Consider the following 6,137-nt stretch of genomic DNA (forward strand, 5'->3'; position numbering starts at 1 on the left):
AATAATAAGCCTTTGTGATGAAAATTCTTGGGAGGGAGAGTCACCTGTCCAATCGCTGACTGATCAGAACTTGAATGATTAATGAACAGTTGAAATGTAGGTACAGGGCTTCATTACAAATTATCCTGGAGTTTTTTGGTTTTTTGGTTTATTTTGCCACCTTTTAGATATTTATTATTACCCACCTGGGTTGTAACATAACACTTTTATGAATGTTAGGTAAATTATTTGGGATGTACCAAAAGACCCCTAACTTCACCAACCAAGAAACTAATGATGCTGCCAGAAAGCATTAGAGGTCTTTACATGAGAATTGCTTACTTGTATGTAACTCATCTAACTGATGCTTTTACTCGTATATTTGAAACTTGATTTGTGATTTTCTTTGTAATATTATTAGAAACCTTTCATGAAAATGTTACCTCACTGGAGTGTGGAATATGACACAATATGAATCTGTATTCCCATGTCACTTACATTTGGCTTCACAATAAATTATCTTATTCTAATTTGAGAAGAGAGTTGTGCTTTGCTTCAGTGTACTAAGCTCACCTAAGTAGCAATAATTTGACTGACTTATGGTGAAACTTCTAGATTTAGCACTATTTCACAGAGTAGAAACTCTTCCCATGAACAGTCCCAATGGTGATTGAATGTGGGTGTATGAAGCAGCCCCATTATGACAAAATACAAACTTCTGGAAATCTATGGTGTCAGTCAAAAATTTGTAACAACTGGACTAGCACTATAAGGATTACGTATTTCCAAACTCTGCCCTTCATTTTCTATTTGTTATTTCAGGATGTGCATAAATATCTGAAGGCTCATCATCATGTCTTCTTCTTTCTGTCCTTAATACATTTACTGTATTTTAGGTCATATCTTAGAATCTACTTTAATTTAGTCCAGTGCATGCTGTAGAATCATAAGAATTGATTAATTTTTAAGACTAGAGTTATCATTATCAGTTAGAAGCATGAAGTGTTTATATACGTTAATTTTGAATGTGTGTTTGGTTTTTGAAAATTACCCAGCCACAATGTCAACACTTTGGTCAGAAAGTCTGAGCAGAAATTTAATTTCCATTTTACTCTTTTTCATTGTTGTTGCCTGCATTTGATGCCGCTGCCAAAGCTCAATCAAGACAAGTAAGATCCAACTAGTATTAGAAGGTAGGTAAAAATTCTCAAAAATCTGAAAATAACTTATAATTCAGTTACATCAAAGTTACAATAACTAATATTTTGATGGAAATTTATTTTTTTTATTTACATATGGTACAAGTATACAATTAGATGCATTCAGCCTTTCACAAATATTGTGCGAACTCATATGTGATCACATTTATCCACATTGGGCATTAATGGCTCAAATTTTTGAAATAACTGTTAAATGCTGTCAGAATGCCAATAGAGAAAAAAATTCCAGATAATATACCCTAAGTCCTTTGTAGACTTTTTTGTTGTTTTTGTTTTTGTTTTTGTTTTTGTTTTTCAAGACAGGGTTTCTCTGTATGACTTTGCACCTTTCCTGGAACTCACTTTGGAGACCAGGCTGGCCTCCAACTCAGAGAGATCCACCTGCCTCTGCCTCCTGAGTGCTGGGATTAAAGGCATGCACCACCACTGCCCAGCATCTTTGTGGACTTTTATGAGAAATTCCATGCCTAGACTTGTTGAACGTTGTGGCTAATACCTTGTGTAAACTTACTTTCTGGAGCTATCATTTGCCACTGTAAATGGAATAATGACACTAAATAGATGTTCAGAAGCATCTACAATGTTTCATGGGGTCTGTACCTCAGAGAGGTTAAAGAAAAAAAGAAAAGGGTTATATAAGTAAAAGAAAACCCCAGAAAATATGAATCAATATTTATATTACTGGGATTTCCAGTATTCTTACTAGATCTGATCTATATAGTTTATAATCCATATCAAGTTTTTAATATATTTCATGCGTTACTAATAAGGTCAAGTAATCACTACTCTAATTCATTTTATTCACAGGAGATATACATATACGATAAATGAAAATGCCTGTGTGGTTATGTTTATTGCACTTTGCAAATCAATAAATACAGAGTAATAGAAACAATATAAAGGCCACAAAAAATAATTGTCTTCAAATTAAGGGTGAGATATTAGTTATTTTTAAAACTGAGACTGCAAGTGTAGCAAAATATTGGGTGTAAGATTAATTTAGAAACCTATCATAATGGGGCAAATTATTGACAGGTTCTACAAAAGCAATACCAGAAAGCAGCAAGATTGCTCAGTATAGCATGTAATGGCACTTGTTAAGTCTATGCCCTAGTTAATTCCTGGAACTCATATGGTAGAAGACAAGAACCAATTCCCACAAGTTATTTTCTGACCTCTACATCCATGCCAGGGCACACAGCCACTACACACACACACACACACACACACACACACACACACACACACACATTAAAAAGACTAAAAAGAAGTGTTATAAATATTTTTTTAGTAAAAGTAAATCAAAGAGGGGTATATAGAATATGGAAACATTTGGCCCAGTTTCCGGCCATTCAGTGGGCCCTGCGGGAAGGCTACCCTTTTCCAAGACTGCAGACAGACCCTGCATTCTCCACACCCTGCCCCCACACCCATTTGCCTGATACCTGAGCCACTTCCTGAGACTCAGAGACCAGGCCCCAGATTCCATCCTGCCCTGGAATTCCCACCTGGACCAGAGGTGAGTACCTGGCGTCACACCCAGACAGGTCCTCACCTGGGTCCAAGCCGGGGCACCAGCCACTCCAGGGAAGACCTGCCCAACTGGTCCCCAGGTTCTGGCCATAGAGCAGGACACCCCCATCACCACCGGGAAGGTTCCGCCTCTCAAAGATCCTCTGGTGAACACTACAACCTCCATGCCCTGCCCCCACACGTATCTGCCAGAGAGACCCCAGCCACTTCCTGAGACTTAGAAACCAGCCCACAGCTTCCATCCTGCCTGGGAACTCCCATCTGGACCAAAGACACCCCAGACACTTCCAGAGACTTAGAGACCAGAGTCCAGCATTCCATTCTGCCCTGGAACTCCCATCTGGACAAGATAAGGAGACCCCAGGGATTTCCTGAGACTCAGAGTCCAGCACCCCAGCTCCTATCCCACTAGCACTCTCATCTGGACCAGAGCTCTTATCTGGACCAGAGCTTCCATCTGGACCAGAGAGAGGCTCCCTAAATCTGTCAGCTCTGTCTGGACCAAGTACACTGATAAGACCAAGAACGAATCCTCAAGGAGATGGGCAGACATCAAGGCAGAAGAACACACAACAAAATAAAGAGCAATATAGCATCACTGGGACCTAGCCCTTCTCCAACAGCTAGACCTGAACATCACAGAATGGAAGAAGAAGAAGAAAAGAGCCTTATAAGTAACATCATGAAGAGGCTAGAGCCTTATATAGAAGAAATCAAAACTAAAGAAGAGGAACAGGCAAACAAAAAATGGGAAGAATGCTATAAAAAAACTAGAGGAAAGTACAATTAAAGCAGAAGAAAACCATAAGTCCTTAAAAGAAAATCATGAAAAAGCAAGGGAGACAGTCCAAGATCTGAAAAGGGAAATAGAAAAAATGAAGAAGACACTAGCAGAAGGAATGCTGGAAATAGGAAATATGAGTAAACAAACAGGAACTTCAGATGCAAGAATAACCAACAGAATGCAAGGGATGGAAGAGAGGATATCTGGGGTTGAAGATACAGTAGAAGAAATAGATTCATCAGTCAAAGAAAACACTAAAACCAGCAGAGTCATAACCCAAAATGTCCAAGAGAGTTGGGACACCATGAAAAGACCAAACCTACGAATAATAGGGATAGAGGAAGGAGAAGAATACCAACTCAAATGCGCAGAAAATATATTTAACAAGATCATAGAAGAAAACTCTCCCAACTTAAAGAAGGAAATGCCTATGAAGATACAAGAAGCCTATAGAACACCAAACAGACTAGACCACCAAAAAAGACCTCTCGCCACATAATAATTAAAAAACTAAACATACAGAATAAAGAAAGAATATTTAGGGCAGCAAAGGAAAAAGGCCAAGGGACTTATAAAGGCAAACCCATCAGAATAACACCCAATTTCTCAATGAAGACTTTGAAAGCCAGAAGGACCTGGACAGATACAATGCAGACACTAAGAGACCATGGATGCCACCCTAGACTAATATACCCAGCAAAACTTTCAATCATCATAGATGGAGAGAACAAGACCTTCCAAGACAAAACCACATTTAAACAATACTTATCCACTAACCCAGCCCTACAGAAAGCACTAGAAGGAAAATTCCAACCTAAGGAAGGCAGATACACCCATGAAAACACAGGCAATAGATAACACCACAGCAGTAAAACCCAAAGAAGAGAAGTACACACACACACTGCCACCAAAAAATAAAAATAATAACAGGAATGAACTATCACTGGTCATTAATATCACTTAATATCAATGGACTTAATTCACCCATAAAAAGACACAGACTAACAGAATGGATATGAAAACAGGACCCATCTTTCTGCTGCATATAAGAAACACACCTCAAATTCAAAGGCAGACACCTCCTAAGAATAAAAGGGTGGGAAAAGACTATCCAATCAAATGGTCTTAAGAAGCAAGCTGGTATAGCCATCCTAATATCCAGCAAAATAGACTTCAAACTAAAATCAATCAAAAGATATGATGAAGGACATTACATACTCACCAAAGGAAAGATCCAACAAGATGAAGTTTCAATTTTGAACATTTATGCCCCAAACACAAAGGCACCCACATATGTAAAAGAAACATTACTAAAGCTTAAATAACATATAAAACCTCACACATTAATAGTGGGAGACTTCAACACCCCACTTTCACCTCTGGACAGATCGGCCAAATTGAAACTTAACAGAGGCATAATGGACTTAACTGATGTTATGGCTCAAAGGGACTTAATCGATATTTACAGAACATTCGACCCAAACAAAAAAGAATATACCTTCTTCTCAGCACCCCATGGAACCTTCTCTAAAATTGACCACATACTTGGCCACAAAGCAAATCTCAACAGGAGATACAAAAAAATTGGAATAACCTACTGTATTCTATCAGACCACCATGGTTTAAAGTTAGATTTCAACAGAAAAAAACTCCAGAAATCCTACAATCTCATGGAAACTGAATAATGCTCAACTGAATCACCAATGGGTTAAGGAAGCAATCAAGAAAGAAATTAAAGACTTCCAAGAGATCAGTGGAAATGAATACAGCACATATGCAAACTTATGGGACACTAGGAAAGCAATTTTAAGAGGGAAATTCATAGCATTAAATGCCCACATAAAGAAGCTGGAGAAATCTCACACTAGTGACTTGACAGCACACCTGAAAGCTCATGAAACGGAAGAAGCAAAGTCTCCCAGGAGGAACAGATGCCAGGAAATTATTAAATTGAGAGCTGAAATCAAGAAAATAGAAATAAAGAGAACAATACAAAGGATTAATGAAACAAAGAGTTGGTTCTTTGAGAAGATCAACAAGATAGACAAGCCCTTATCCAAACTAACCAAAAGACAGAGGGAGAGCATCCAAATTAACAAAATCAGAAATGAAAAGGGGGACATAACAACAGACAATGAGGAAATCCAGAGACTCATCAGGTCATACTTCAAAAACCTCTACTCCACAAAACTGGAAAATCTAAAAGAAATGGATAATTTTCTGGATAGGTACCACAAACATAAGTTAAATCAAGACCAGATAAACCATTTAAATAGTCCAATAACCCTTAGGGAAATAGAATCAGTCCTTAAAAGTCTTCCAATCAAAAAAAGCCAAGGACAAGATGATTTCAAGCAGAATTCTACCAGATCTTCAAAGAAGACTTAATACAAATACTCTTTAAATTGTTCCATACAATAGAAGCTGAAGGAATATTACTAAACTCCTTCTATGAGTTTGTTGCAAAGATGCAACAAAGAAAGAGAACTAGAGACCAAACTCCCACATGAACATTGATGCAAAAATACTCAATAAAATACTGGCAAACAGACTCCAAGAACACATCAAAACAATTATCCACCATGATCAAGTAGGCTTCATCCTAGGGATGCAAGGGTGGT

Source organism: Onychomys torridus, chromosome 13 (genome assembly GCF_903995425.1).
Source record: "Onychomys torridus chromosome 13, mOncTor1.1, whole genome shotgun sequence".
Taxonomy (NCBI): Eukaryota; Metazoa; Chordata; class Mammalia; order Rodentia; family Cricetidae; genus Onychomys; species Onychomys torridus.